The sequence below is a fragment of the Crotalus tigris genome, unplaced genomic scaffold (assembly GCF_016545835.1).
Source record: "Crotalus tigris isolate CLP2741 ecotype Arizona unplaced genomic scaffold, ASM1654583v1 scf7180000018783.1386937, whole genome shotgun sequence".
Taxonomy (NCBI): domain Eukaryota; kingdom Metazoa; phylum Chordata; class Lepidosauria; order Squamata; family Viperidae; genus Crotalus; species Crotalus tigris.
In genome coordinates, this window is record NW_024097198.1 from 343,707 (window position 1) to 359,712 (window position 16,006).

General features: G+C 46.8%; 1 long non-coding RNA gene across 1 annotated transcript in view; it reads right to left on the bottom strand.

Annotated features, from left to right (window-relative positions):
- Window positions 1-275: 275 nt before the first annotated feature.
- LOC120313785 overlaps window positions 276-16,006 on the bottom strand; it is a 29,346-nt gene continuing 13,615 nt past the window's right edge. The window contains exons 2-3 of the long non-coding RNA XR_005558254.1: window positions 4,966-5,138; window positions 276-476 (exon numbers count right to left, since the gene is read on the bottom strand). This is a non-coding gene — a long non-coding RNA (uncharacterized LOC120313785). The remainder of the gene's footprint in view (window positions 477-4,965; window positions 5,139-16,006) is intronic.

The following is a 16,006-nucleotide window of genomic DNA, read 5'->3' on the forward strand; positions in this document are numbered from 1 at the left end:
TGATCCAACAAGGTATGTTGAGTGTTATCTTCACATAGATAATTACATGTGGGAGAAACGTAATCTGTTAATAATGGAATAACAGAGTTGGAAGGGACCTTGAAGGTCTTCTAGTCCAACCCCCTGCTCAGGCAGGAGACCCTATACCATTTCAGACAAATGGTTGTCCAATCTCTTCTTTAAAACCTCCAGTGATGAAGCACCCACAGCTTCTGGAGGCAGGTTGTTCCACTGGTTAATTGTTCTCACTGTCAGGAAGTTTCTCCTTAGTTCTAGGTTGCTTCTCTCCTTGATTATTTTCCATCTGTTGCTTCTTGTCCTGCCTTCAGGGGCTTTGGAGAATAGCTTGACTCCCTCTTCTTTGGGGCAGCCCCTGAGATATTGGAAGACTGCCAATACATTTTAAATACATGCTTTAAAATGCCATTGTCTTGTCCACACAGGTAACTATGGTGTTGTTGTCCCAGATGGAATTCCTTGAGAAGAAAAAGAAAAAGAAAGAAAATAAAGCATATTTTTCCTGCATGAGCTATCTGTTCCACGCGGAAAATGAATGCTGATTTTTTTTGGTAATTGCACAGAGGCTCAATTTCTATAGGAGTATAATTTCATTCTTAGGACACAAAACTTCCTTTGTTCCCCATAGTTTCCTGCCATGTGACACACCTATTTTGAAGGCAGTCAGTGCTTCTCATCCTCATGCAAATTGAGATGTTTAGTAATGGAAGATGGCCCTTTATTTGTTTTGGACACCGGTGGTTAAAAATGAATATATATATTTACATATTATATTTAAACTCGTAAATGCAGTAACATTCTATAACCACTGAGGTTATCCTCTCTGTAAGCATTTGACTTTTATCAGCTCCCAGAAGATTATCAGGTGGTTTGCTAACCTGGTCTAAGGCATGAAACTCTGATCTGAAACAAGCCACCAGAATATCTGAGCCATCCTTAAAATTCTGAGAAAGAAGCAAAATAATTGCATGATGTAATCGCTGTTTGTGTTGAAATTTGCCTTGTGCAGGTGGTCCTTGCCTTACAACAGTTTGTTTAGTGACCGTTCGAACTTAACACTCAAAAAAGTGGCTTCTGACCATTTTTCACATGGCTGTTGCAGCAGCCCCACAGTCACGTGATCAAAACTCAGACGCTTGGTAACTGACTCACATTTATGACGGATGCAGTGTTCCAGGGTCATGTGATCCTCTTTTGCAACCTCCTGACAAGCAAAGCCAATGGGGAAGCTGGATTCACTGTAACAACTGTGTAACTAATTAACAGCTGCAAGGATTTGCTTAACAACCGTGGCAAGTAAGGTCGTAAAATGAGGCAAAAGTCACTTAACAATTGTCTCACATAGCAATGGAAGCAGTAGGTGAGAACTTAAATGGACTCCAGAAGATGGTAGAGGACAGGAAGACCTGGAGGAACGTTGTCCATGGGGTCGCGATGGGTCGGACACGACTTCGCAATTAACAACAAGAACAACAACAAGCAATGTAAATTTTGGGCTCAAAATTTCAAGAACTTCCTAAAAATTCCTAAGAAATTTTTATCCTCTGAGAAAGAAGCCTCTGCTTTTCTGCCCTATTCCAAAAATATTTGATTTCTTTTCTTTCAGAAAGCCGGGAAGAAGAAGAAGAAAGACGGGGTTTCTCTTCCATTTCTCCTGGGAGTGTTTAAAAATGATTGTACTGGGGTGCAGATTGAGCTGCTGCTGATAATATTTTTGTGGCTCTGGAGTCTCCTCAGCTGTGAAACCTCTCAGTCTGCTTCCTTTCCATGGGACTTAAAGGAAAAGTGGAAGGCAAGAAGTTACAGATGGATGGAGAATGAAGCACACAACGAAAGACAAGATATTTATATGCCTTGCCTTGCTTACATGTCACTAAACGAATGCAACAAAACCCATCTCTGGCCCATGAGAATTTTACCAAACTTCTCTTCTCCTTTGAAATAAATTCGCCAAGCAAATTATTTTAATTAAACCAGAACCGATGGGGGGGAGGGAAAAATCAGAATTGCTCTGCATAGCGGTAAATAATTCTCTGGATGGTGGGAAGGAAGCTGTTCTATTTGGGGTGTCTGGAGTTGGAATAGTCCAAAACATTCACCCCTTGGCAGCTGGCAGATGTGAGGACTCTGCCATCCTTCTGGATGTCTTTGGTTTTAATTAACTATTTTCCATTGCAAGCCAAGCAGGAGAATATACACTGACCTGCCTCAAAGCTCCCTTTCTTGTTTATTTTCTCTTCAATTTATTTCTAAGCCAGATAGTCCCTGCTTCATGATTACAGCGACTCCAAAAATGGGGGGGGGTGTACAAGTCAGTTCGACATGCTTTACAAGTCAATCATTTTAGAGTGAAACTTTTAGAAGCTGAGAAACCTTTAATTGAAAGGCTTTTAAAAATGCTTAATCGTACAGTGCCCAGAATTTTTAACTGTACACCATCCAAAAAGGCTCTGTGAATGAGATGGGCTGTCTCTAAATTTGATTTGGAAATAAATAAAGTTCAGAAAGCTGAAATTCCTGACTCAAGATGGGGATGTTATTAAGACCTAGAATCTTCTTCCTTATATTCCCTTTCCAATTCTCCTTTCCTTGGGAAACTCCAATCTCAGGAGAAACATTTGTAGCTCAGAGATGTCCTTGTTGTTCTCTGAACTCAGTTGTTTTCTTGCAGATGTTTCATGACCCAACTAGATAACATTATCAGTGATAGAGCTAGCATTGACGATGTTACCTAACTTGGATCATGAAACAGCTGCAAGAAAACAGCCAAGCTCAGACAGCAGCACCCAGGACCTCTCAGGGGAAACATCTGGATGGTCTGTCTGAGGAACGAAGATGGGGTTCCATCAGTAGATTCCCCTCCTGACATCAGAATCCTATCTCCAAACCTAGAAGGAAACATCAAAGGCATCCAAGGATTCTGAGGACCCATTCTAAAAATGACAGGATTGCAGTACATCTCTGAATGTTTTATGCTAAATTAGGAAAGGAATCTAAGGCCCAATTGTGAATAATAGTGTCAAAATTTGCCAGCCTTAGAGGATGCCTCTTCCCTGATATCTTCTCACATGTGAAGGATCTTCTTTGTCCCTCTCCGTGGGTAGAATCATGAGTGGTCATTAGTAAATAAAAAGTTCTCTTCCATAGATGTAGAAGATCTAGTTCTCCATCCTCTTTTCAACCTGCAGCATCTTTCACTGATGTCTGTCCTGGTTTGGGCAGTTGAGAGTTTGCAATATCTAAAGGGCTGCATCTAATACACCCATGGTGTGTCCCATAAATACTTCCCATTTTTGACATTTGCAACCCAAGCAGTTCTCCGTATCTCTTTCATCTTTTCAACATTCAGAGATTAACTATTCTCTTTGCCTTACATCTGGTCTACCATTTTCATCTGTAATGACTGACTTTGAACTCTTAGCTAGAATTTGGGACTTCCTTGTCTCTTCACCATCCAGAACAGAACAGAATTACGGAGTTGGAAAGAACCTTGGAGGTCTTCCGGTCCAACCCCCTGCTCAGGCAGGAAACCCTATACCATTCTGTACAAATAGCTGTCCAATTTCTTCTTGAAAACCTCCAGTGATGGAGCACCCACAACTTCTGGTGGCAAGCTGTTCACTGGTTAATTGTTCTCACCATTAAGAAGTTTCTCCTTAGTTCTCGGTTGCTTCTCTCCTTGGTTAGTTTCCATTCATTGCTTCTTGTCCTGCCTTCTGGTGCTTTGGAGAATAGGTTGTGCCCCTCGTCTTTGTGGCAGCCCCTTAGATATTGGAACATGTATTATCCTCTGCTTGTATCTTTTTTTCTTCAGGAATTGTTATGTGCAAAGCTGAAAGTTTGCATGTTGTGATGTACTATTTACTTGTTATTTCTGGAGGCCAGAGTTGTGCTCTTTTCCATGGATCAACACCCAAACCATGGCTTTTAATGTCTTCTTTTCCCCTTTCAGAGGGCTGTTTGTGAAGGTCTACCCATAGCTGGATGACCAATAAGGAGGATTTGAGTTCCTCCTATTCTTGGTTATAAAGCTTTGTGTTCCAAAGATGAAACCTCAAGAGTTAACATGTTTGCTTGGCTGATTTTTTAAAAAACCATGCCAAACCTTACAGCACTAAATAACAATGCAACGAAGATGTGCTTGCACAACCCAACAATTTTAATCTTCCTCTCAACCCAACTGGTACTTTATAGCTAAATTTAGGAACGTAATGGTGGACCTCTCTGATAGCGTAGCCAAAGAAATGTTCAACGCTGGCTTTAATTGTAGGATAGAACTGTTTAAGGTTTAGCATGTGGTTGCCAAGATGGAGTGTGTTAGGTAAAGAGGACTTCCCCCCCACACACACACAAGGGGGTTTACAAGACCAGGTTTTGGTTGTAAGATACTGATGAATCCCAAGAGATACTCCTTTCTTTGAGGTGCATGGCATATGTTGCAAAGCCTCCATACACTCTAAAGAAGAGACTTTGTTTTCGTGTGGATGAACAAGAATCCTATCTTCAAAAAGGGGGGGGGGGGGAAACAGACCCAGGAAACTACAGATCAATCAGTCTGACATCGTTACTGGGAAGACCCTGGAAACGATAATCAAGCACCAGATCTGCGAACACCTAGAAGCAAGCAAAGTTATAATCGGAAACCAACCTGAATTTGTCAAAAACAGATCATGTTAAATCTTATTTCATTCTTTGACAGGGTAACTAAATTAATGGGAGAGCGAAATACTGTGGACATGTACACTTGGATTTCAGTAAGGCATTTGACAAAGAATAATTTATCTCTCTTCTCTAGTCTCTCTCTTCTGCCCCCCATCCATGCACCCACCCACCCAAAGGAAAAAGTGCAGAGGAACCCAGGCTGGAAGAAGAACAAAAATCAGCAGTCATCTGAAAAAAGTTGATAAAACCAGAGAGACAGGAAGAAGCGGCAAATGCATGAAGCACCTGTTGAGGGCTCTTGCTTGATCACCCAAGTGCTGACAGACGTATGGGAAAATGGAGCTTCTCAGATGGTGTGTGGACACCGTTGTCGGCCGGCGGGTGTGCAACCTTGCTTTCATCTTCAGCATCCTGAGACATCATCATGTTTGAGGCTGGTGGTTGAGTCCTTGAAGGTACTGGAGTAGAAAGAGAGAGAGAGATCAAAATAGTATTCTTTGTAGCTCAGAGTTGAACTGTGGGTCCTTGGTGCTCTCTGAGCTTGGTTGTTTTCTTGCAGATGTTTCATGACCCAACCAGATAACACCATCACCTCTGAGCTTGGTTGTTTTCTTGCAGACGGTTCATGACCCAATTAGGTAACATCATCAGCTCCATCACTAATGATGTTACTGGTTGGGTCATGAAATGTCTGCAAGAAAACAATCAAGCTCAGAGAGCACCAAGGACCTCATAGAGAGGTATCTGCATATCTCCCTCTCTCTTTGATACATCCAGACAATACTCTATATCCAGTTACCACTTTCACCCATTCATCAATTACAAGCTCAGCTTAAAATCCCAGCTTAATACCAGCCCACCCATTTCTGCATTACATCACAAGGATTCACCAGTTGGGTGACTTGACAAGAAACTCCACCAAAGCGTAGCTCCAAATGCAAAAGATTCGTCTTTGTGACTAGCTTCTTTGGGCTGGTGTTCTTCAGATCTGGCAAAGATCTCTCATCTGTAGCCTAGCAGAGGATGATGGGTATTATGGCGCACACCATAAGGAGATTGCCCCATGTGGATCAGGACTCAAGTCCCCACTCAATACTGGAAGTTTGAATTAGTTGTGATCAGGGCTTTTTTTCTCATAGAACACCCAGAACAGAGTTCCGGCACCTTTTTTGGATGGAACCTTATAGAGTAGGCAAGGTGGGTTGCATGACGTGTGTGAGTTCCGGCATCTTTTTTTTTTTTTTAGAAAAAAAGCACTGGTTGTGATCAACTGGGTATCATAATTAGAAATGCCAAGGCAGAAATAGCTCTAATTAAGAAGTCCTGTTGAAGAACACATCATAATGTGTCACCTGCTGGTTCCTTCAGAACCAGAGAAGCTCTGTGACAATCAACAAGACTGACTATGGCAAAATTGGAGAATGGCATATCATCAAAGCCCATCATTATTTTCAAGCGGCCACAAGGGAGAAGGGTAAGCCTGCATGGTGTATTATGCATGACATTACAAAGGTAAGCAGAGTGAGGCTGTCAGAATAATCTTTGAATGGAACACCACTAGGAAATCCCTGGTCTGGGACCTAAACTGGGGAGGTGGAAAAACATCTCCCAAAAAGTTTTTTTCTCTCTCTCTCTCTCTCTCCCTCTCTCTCTCTCCCTCCCTCCCTCCCTCTCTCTCCCTCCCTCCCTCCCTCCCTCTCTCTCTCTCTCTCTCTCTCTCTCTCTCTCTCTCACACACACACACACACACACACAAACCACCCTGTCCCCTGTAGTCATTGCAAGCGAGCAAGTGAGAAATGACTAATCTGGCACAAAAAATTCATGTGGGTATTTACTAAATGCCCAACCGACCAGATCAACCAGAACTGAGTGGTGACATTATGCTAAGTGGGGTATTTTTCTGGCAGGGAGGTCAGAAATGACTGCCAAAAGTCTTTCTCTGTTTCAAGACTTCATTTGTATGTGTCTCGGCCTTCTTGCCAGTAGATATGACCAAGAACAAGACACTCAAAGGATCGGATTAAAGGACGTTCAGGTTTTATTCTGTTTGACTGACTGATTGGTTTCTATCCGATTTTTCATACAGGAAATATGCAGGTGGCCTTCGTAAGCTTCTTCCTTCTCTATTTTTTTCCATCAGACAAAATGGGATGGGGGGATTCAGATTCTCTTTAAGAAAAAAAAAAAGAAATCTTCAAGGGGATATCAGAATAACAGAGATGGAAGGGGCCTTGCAGGTCTTCTAGTACAACCCCCTGCTCAAGCAAGAGATCCTATGCCATTCCAGAAACATGGTTGTCCACGGAGCACCCACAAAGCAACCTGTTTCACTGGTTAATTGTTCTAACTGTCAGGAAGTTTCTCCTTAGTTCTAGGTTGCTTCTCTCCTTGATTAGTTTCCATCCGTTGCTTCTTATTCTGCCTTCAGGGGCTTTGGAGAATAGCTTGACTCCCTCTTCTTTGGGGCAGCCCCTCAGATATTGGAACACTGCCACCATGCCACTCCTAGTCTTTCTTTCCGCCAGATTAGATTAGGATACGGCATGAAAACTATATTCAGGTTTGGTGAAGAGGAAGATGGGGGAGTTTAGCATACCGTCAAGAAGCACTGGCTTGAAGTAGTTAAGGATCCCTTCTGAGCATTGCTGGCCTCGCTGCTTAGTCTCTCTAACACCCCACTAGCTGAGAAGGGAGGAAATCTCAGGCGGGGTTCACAGCCCCTCTGAAAAGAATTGGGATTTAACAGGTGCAGCCCTAGAAGCAAGAACCCCCCCCCTCCATTTAAACTGGACTTAGCCCAGAAAGAGAACAGAGGATTGTGCACCTAGTTTTGAAAAGAGGCCGGAGCAGCTGCACCCGAAGCTGTTGTCCTTCCAGAGTTTCTTGTGCCATAGGTGCCCGTTTTTTTGCCCCTAAAACTTCTCAGATAATTTCTTTTTAGCAAGCTCCAATATGATTAATATTTCCATGTCTTCCTTCCTTCCTTCCTTCCTTCCTTCCTTCCCTCCCTCCCTCTCTCCTTCCCTTTCCCTTCCCTCCTCCTTCCTCTTCGCTCCTTTTCTTACCTTCCCTTCCCTTTTTCCTTCTTTCCATTTTTCTTCCTTCCTTCCTTCCCTCCCTCCTTTTCTTTTCTTTCCCTTCCCTCCCCCTTCCCTTTCTCTCCTTTCCTTCCCCTCCCTTCCCTTTTTCCTTCCTTCCATCTTCCTTCCTTCCTCCCCTCCCTTCCCTTCCCTTTCCCTCCCACCTCCCTTTTCTTTCTTTCTTTCTTTCTTTCTTTCTTTCTTTCTTTCTTTCTTTCTTTCTTTCTTTCTTTCTTTCTTTCTTTCCTCCGAGGTTCGGGTGGGGTCTTTGAGGCAACCGCCATTCTCGCCCTCCGAAACTGATTAGTCTGGAAACACACAGTTTAGACGAATCCAGCAGCAACAGAAATCAGGACATTTCGTGGTCTGTTTGTAATCTCATCCCCCTTTTCATTAACATAAACACGACTTTAACCCAAATATACAGGGCCACCTACCAAGTTCGTCAGGGGAACGAAGGGAGAGGAAACCCCGTCCCGGGCCTGGCGTGCTGATCGCCTGGAGCCCGGCGCGGGGGGGGCGGGAGAGAGAGAGAGAGAGAGAGAGAGAGAGAGAGAGAGAGATGGTAGGGAAACAGGGATAATGGGAGGGGGGAGGAAGGGGTGGCTGGCGAGAGAAAGCGCCGGTGTTACACTGGCAAAGAGAGAAGAGGGCTGGGCAAGGGGGGGGGCCTTGCCTCTCGACTTTGGACCCCCCCCCCAATTGAGAGCCAAGATCTGCCCCCTTCCCAAGCAGCCAGGAAGCCCCGGGACGTGGCATGTGGACCCGGCAGGCGGTGGCGAACCGCCCTTGGCCCCTCGCTGGAGGGGTCCCTTGAGGCGAAGGGCAGACCAGCCGCCGAGTGCTCGGGGGCAGCCGACCGAGGCTGATTTGCGCTCCCGGAACGCCCAGGCGACGCCCAGCCAGGCGACGTGGAAGGCCGGGGGAAACGGAGGCCGCTCCTGAGCTCTGCGACCCAACAGACCGACGTTTAGAAGGAAAAGCGAAGAAGTGGCTTCGCTTGGCCTCTCTCTAGAAGCTGAACACGGGGTGGCTGTTTAATGAGAAAAAAGGGGGGAAAAATGCCTTCACTCGTGAGAAAAAAAAAAGAAATCTCAGATCCGTCTGGCAGCTAAGGCGTCCGTCTAGGAAAGGAAGCATCTTAGTTGACCCGGGCAAACTTGCAATCCATTCTAGGTTGCCCAAAGTGGTCAGACCCGGCTCCCTACATCCAAATATGCGATGGGCGTTATTTCCAGGTAGACTCTCCCTGGATAGGGAGGTTCTAGCAGGCCAAGAGCCACTGAAGGACGCTCCCCATCGGTTGGTGTTTTTGTTCGTTTGTTTGTGCCAAGGAGCCTCGAATCGTTGTTTAAAGGCCACCAGGGCCGATCCCATCTGGCGCTCAAACCCCCGAGGCCAATAACTGTGCAGGAATATTGTCTTCCCAGCGTTCGTCTTCTGAGCGTTGGAACACAGAGGGTGTGTGTGTGTGTGCGGCGTGCGGGTGCGCGCGACCCCGCCCACAGACTGACTAACTGATTGATTTATTTATTTATGAAATGTATTTATGAATTTTTTATTTATGAAATATATTTATTTATTAAATTTATATCCCTCCCGTCTGGCTGTCAAGCGTCTCTGGGCGGCTTAGGACAGGATAAAGCAATATTTATAAAAGCTTAAATCAGTAAAAGCAGAAACGCGGCTGGAATGCTTACGGCCGGTAAGGGAATTTTTTCTTCCAAGCGACTCGGCTCACGGTCAGGGGTGCCCTAGGCGGGTTCCTTCAACCTCTGCCCCCACTCCCAATAGTCTCCCCCCCCCCCAAGAAAATCCCCATTCATAATCTACGGTTTTGCGTTCGCTCTTATTTTCCTTCCCTGTAAAGCAGTGTTTCTCAACCTTGACAATTTTAAGGCATGTGGAGTTCAACTCCCAGAATTCCACAGCCAGCAATGCTGGCTGTAGAATTCTGGGAGTTGAAGTCCACATGCCTTAAAATTGTCAAGGTTGAGAAACACTGCTTGTAAAGAGGTGCGAAGTGAGCGGAAAGACGCGCTTCTCTGGATTGGGGCCCAACGGACGAAGCGCAGGGGTTTCTCTTCGGTCCCCCCCCCCTTTACCCCTTTCCTCCCCTCTCCCCCCGCCCGCCCGCCCAAGTCTCTTGAGGTCGCTACCCCGCTCAGAGAGTTGTAAATCTTCTGCTGACTGGCGGCCTTACAAGAGCGACTTTAGCTTGCGCGCCAAAGGGGGTTCTCTTTTATTTCGGGGTGAAGCAGACGTCCTCCCAGCGAGGTCAGCTAAGCAAGTCGTCCCAAAGGTGCTTCCCCGCCCCCCGCCCCCCAGGCAACTGGGCTTGCTTTTTTTCTTTGAAGACGTTTCGCTTCTCATCCAAGAAGCTTCTGCAGTTTCTCCCTCTGGCCCTTCTCGTTCCCACTTGCCATCCAGAGGTCCCGGGTTCAAATACCTTGGTATTTGGGTGGTGGGTGGGAGGGGTCAAAGCCCTCCGTCTCCCTTACAGCAAATCGCGGGACTCCAGGTTCCATCAGCATTGGCAAGCATGATGGGAGTGGGGTCCACCCCTTGGAGAAATAAGTGGCCCTCCGCTGCTGGGAACGATTGTCATTCCGTTAAAACACGGGCAGATTTTAAGAGAAAGACGGAGTCCGTAGCAGGACTGGAAGAGAAATTCAGAAGTCAATGAACCCCAAACTAGTTGAGGCCGTTCCGCGATTGGGAGGGGGGGGTGTCTGGTAGGACCTTTCCAGATGAACACGCTGGTTTGCACCTTTTAATAAAATTCACACCCGACGAAGTGAGCTGTAGCTCACAAAAGCTTGCACCGTTTACTAAAAGGCATTCGTCTGGAAAGGGGCAGCCCGGTTCTTTACGAGTTTGGGCTTTCCTAACCCCGGGAAGCAAAGGGCCGTCGGTGTTCACACAACCCCGGGTGGAGGAGTTGGGTTTAACCTCAATGGAGTGTTTTGTGCTGCTCAGCTATACGGCCTGGACCCAGAAAATAGGTGAACTAAATAAACCAGGGGTGGGCAAACTGAACGACTTTTAAGACTTCCCAGAATCCCCCAGCCAGCATCATTCCCCATCTTTTTGACAGGCCAATTCGCAGACCCGCAGCCGCAACAGCAAATGCAGCCGCGCGAGCCTCAAACTCCTCGTCGGCTTGTCTTTATGAACCCAGACATTTCCTAAACTCTGCGAGAGATCCTGGGGGGGGGGGGAACTGGCTTATAGAGGAATACGCGATCCTGAAGCCTTGCACGCTCGGGGTCTCGCTAATCCTACACACACACACAGACACTCCGGGGGGGGGGACAAGTTCCTAACCGCGGTCACTGATTCCCCGAGTTAGCGAGAACTTGCTCGCGGTTTCCTGGCGGGCGGCGATGCCCCCCCCCACCTCCACAGTACTATCTCGAGAGATGAAATTCAAGTTTTGTTTGTATTTAGGGAGTAAATCGGGAGGCGAAGTTAACCCAGCGCTGCCAAGCTCCCGGGTGCCCATCCGGTCCTGCGCAAACGGGGGGGGGGGGAATAACTATTGTGCCCCGCCACCCCCACCCAGTGAGTTCGGGATCTTAATCCCTGCGAACCCTCGCTCGATCCATGCTCCCGCGCGACACGCACGCAGGCACGCACGCACACACACACACACACACACACACACACGCCGCCCCTTCTACAGCTCCCTCGCGCCGCGCAGCACCCGCCCAAGTCCGGACTGGCGCGTGGGTTTGTTTTCTGATTCTCTCCCCCCCTCTTTGCGAGACTTGGGCGGCTGCCGATCCGACACGCGTTCTCCTCCGCGGCCCCCACGACCCCACACCCAGACCGGGCGACAGAGGTTGCCATTGGATTGGAGACTGCCTTCCACGCGGCAAAAGTCCTTTTCTCCTTCTGTTGTTAGAGGGGGAGAAGGGGGGGGGGAATAGAAAACACGGGGGTGATTTTTGTTTTGTTTTTGGAAAAGCCATTGCCACCCGCCCACTTATCGCCTTTGGAAAGCTGAGCGCGATTCGCAACTTGCGATCCGAGAATGTGCGCGGGCCAGAGGATGCGAAATTTTAGCTGCGCCCTGGAAAGTTTTCCTGGCTCCGCGGAATGCTTTTTCCGCCTCTGTCAGCGATAGATTTCGCTTTCACACGTGCACGAAGCTGTCCAAAGCGTGCCCACCCGTGGCTTATAGGCCGCCTGGCTCCATTTAATTCAGGGTTGGAAATCATAGCGGCCCCACCCTCCGAAGCGATCCTTCCAAGCACCGTTTCTATCTTGGCGGTGTGGATGAACAGATCAAGTCTGGGATCAAGCCTACTGAGTAATTAATTCCCACGCATAAGAGCCAAAGTTTGTCTATCACTCGTGTAGCCGGGGTTACAGTTAACCATGGTTTGTTAAAGAAGCCGACGCAAGAACCCCAGCAGGTTCTTATCGCCTGCTAAGCCAACCCAAATCTAAACCAAGATACCTGAAGTAGGCCAGCGAGTGACTCCGAATTAAAGAAAGGGGATTCCTGATTAATGAGGAGTTAATTATAATTAATGGTTCTGGATTAACGCAAAAGGACTAGTTCGGTTTATGACGGAGAGGGACTCCGGGCCGCTGATCCCAGGGGATTATATGACGGATCCGAATTTTAATAGTGTAGCCTTGTAATAATGACCTGTTTACTCCAATGTAAATTCCATTGATTTAACTGGGCCCACTCCCAATTCAGCATACACACACACACACACACACACACACACACACACACACACTTACACACTTTTCTTGGGGATAATCTTCAGGGAAAACGAGTTACTTCTAAATAACCAAACAGAGGGGGGTGGGGGTGGTCGAAGCGGTTTATAAAGTATACATAAACATCTCTATATCAATAAACACAAGGATTGTCCCTCACCTGTCCGAATTCAATTATCTGGGAATTTGGGAAAATGGTTAAAACAGATGGTTTTTTATAAAGATCAGACAGTGTTTGACCAGATACTACTGTCATCAGATGAAAAATTGATTAAGAAACTGTATAGGTTTTTTTTTTTTAGACAACTCCAGAAGATAGTGGAGGACAGGAAGACCTGGAGGAACGTTGTCCATGGGGTCACGATGGGTCGGACACGACTTTGCAACTAACAACAACAACAACAACAGGTTTTTTTTGTTAAACGTAAAGATGGAAGATGAACAAGTCAAAGAAATAACGATAACTTGGGCAAAAAACTTCGGGCACAATGTAAAGTTAGAAAAATGGCGAAACGTGTGGGAAAGAAACTATAAAATAACAAGGGCAGTTACCTATAAAAAAAACTTGTATAAAATGTTTTAGAGATGGCATTTACCACCTGCAAGATTAGCAGAAATGTTTAAAAACATGTCTAGCAACTGTGGGAAATGTAGGCAAAAGCCCGGCACGTATGAACCCAGTTATTATTCATTTTTAGAAATCCGAAATTAACTTCCCGTTCTTTTGAATCAAATTTTCAATTTGAACCTCCAGGAAAAGCCTCCGGACGGTGGGGCGGGTGGGTGATGGAAATCTCTGGAGGGATTGCAGTCTGTTACATTCTCGCTTCCCAGAAGAGGACATTTCCCACGTGAGAGGGTCGTCTTTCTCTTGGACCCCCGCCCCAGAAAGCAGGAACCTAAAAAAAAAAATGGGGTTGCAAAGTCGAAGCACCCAGTCCCTGATTAAAGGACCCAAAGATTTAATAAGTTCTCTAACCCTGACGCCTTTCAGATCTTCATCAACTGCAAAGCCAGGCCTAGGGTGGCTGGGAAGAATGGGCCTTGTAGTGAAACGCATTTGGCTAAATGCTGGATTGGAAAAAAAAAAAATCTAGTTCCCGGGGCCAGACGTATTTGAGAGAGCAAATAGGGAAGGGAATCTCATCCTGTTGTGGCAGACAGGCGGCTGGTGTCCCTTCACAAGTGACAGAGTAGGTGATCTATAACAAGAGCTGCGTTCACACAACACCATGACTCCCAATCCAGTCCTTTCCCTTCAGACTCTGGCCCTGCGGGGGAACTCCGCTGTGATGACTAGGGCTAGGCTGTGTTTTCACGTGTCCTGTCAAGGCACGTGATTGAATTAAGGGAAGTAAACCAGGGTGTAGTTCATCCTGGGAAAAGCATCGTGTGAACGGAGCTACTGCTAAACTTGATGGGTCAGTGGGCTAAGGCTGCTGTCTTGCCCTTAAGCGCTCTAAAGACACTTTTCTTCACGCCTTGCCCGATTCTCAGAGATTTCCCAGAGATTTCCTTGTGTGCCTAATCATACTTGGCCAAATGAAATATTCAATTCAATTTGAGTTTAGACTTCTGGAACTGAACTTGGCTAAGAGAGGCAAACGGGTCCTGGAGCAAATGAAGAACTAACCTGGTTTGAGGAGGCGAAGGATAATAATGGAGACAAATTCTCTTTTTCAAACCATGAAGGCAATGGGATAATGAGGGAGACCAATTCCTTCACGCTTGGCCACTAAAGAATATTCTATCTTATTCTAATGTAAAGGGGGGGAGGAGAGGGGGCTTGGAAGCTCAGACAGGAGAAGGCAGAAAGCGGGATCCATCCTTTTATCTTCTTTATGTCACGGTGCCACTTTTCAATCTGTTTGTCTCTCCGCCTCTGCCCTTCGCGTGCTTCCTGCCTCCCCCCCCCGCCCTTCAAAAGAAGGTAAACAGGGGCAGAAATGCTGTCATTAGCTTGAAAACCGGAGAAAGTCATCTCCGCCTCCGAAAAACTCCCAGTCCTTAATATAATTGCAGTTTCTAAAACGAGAGATGGGTCAATATTTTGCTGCTGGAAAGCGGCCTTCTCCGTCCAGAGGGGCCGCCCAGAGCCTTACTCAGAGGAGGGAGCTGCCGGGGGAGGGTGGGGGAGGGATGGCAAATGCAGCTGGAACTCACTGCTACCGCCCTCCATTAAAGACCACATTCTTTAGGTCTATGTTGGGGGGGGACTTTAATACCAAGTAACAAATTATCTAAATGGAGCACCTATTTTTGCTTTAATCATTCTTTCCTCCCCATTCTTATTTCCTTATTTCCTTCCTCCCTCCCTCCCTTATTTCCTTCCTCCCTCCCTCCCTTTTTTCCTTCCTTCCTCCCTCCCTCTGTCTTTCCTCCCTCTGTCTTTCCTCCCTCCCTCCCTCCCTTTCTTCCTTCCTTCCTCCCTCTGTCCTCCCTTCCTCCCTCCCTTCCTTCCTCCCTTCTCCCTCCCTTCTTTCCTTCTCCCTCCCTCTGTCTTTCCTCCCTCCCTCCCTCTATCCTCCCTCCCTTTGTCCTCCCTCCCTTCCTCCCTGTCTTCCCTCCCTTTCTCCCTCCCTTTCTCCCTTCCTTCCTTCCTTCCTTCCTTCCTTCCTTCCTTCCTTCCTTCCTTCCCCCCTCCCTCCTTTCCTTCCTTCTTCTTCCAGTAGCTTTTAAGGGACAAAAAGGACCCCCCCTCTCTCTCTTTCAGTGAAGGCAAATGCGCCAATTTACCAACCCCACCGCAAACCTGTCCCTCAGCCCACTCTTTTAGAAATCTGTCGGGACTAAACTTCCATTAATTTGATGATCGGGGTTTCCGACTAAGGCGCACCCCTGCGACAGTACCCCTTGCAAGGACGACCGGCCAGGTGGATGCCCCGATATACCCATTTTATGGACACGGACTGATTTGCTCAAGGCAGCTTTCAAGCTGAACGGCCTCGGTTGCACCCCGCGGCGGGCTTGAACCTGGGCTTCTGGCATCTGCCAGCCTGCCACAAAGGTTGCAGCGTTTCCCTCCCCGTTTATATGCATTGTCGGCCGAATTTTCCTCCTTATTATGGGAAGATGGTGAGCGTTAAGTTCCTATTTCTTTCTTAAAAAAAAAAAAAAAGCAAAACACCCCCCATATATACAACCACAGCGCGTGTGTTTCTATCTTTCTATCTATCTATACATACATACACACACATACACGCGCGCAAACAAATATACACTGTGTACACAAACACACACACATACAAACACACAAATACGCTTTAAGCACTTCCTCCCCCCCCCCCTGCCATCGCCACCGCAAAGCGGCTCGTTTTATTAACCCCCTTCTTGTCTCCAGATGTTTTAAGCCTTTCTCCTTTCCCGTTTCACCAAAATGAAAAGGGGGGAAAAAAAAGCAGGAAAAGCAATTGCGACTTTTCCTGAAGCTTGGAAGCGACGCGTTTTTTTTTTTTTTTTGCTTTTTTTTTTTATTTCGGATACTTCCAACATCGATCCGTTTA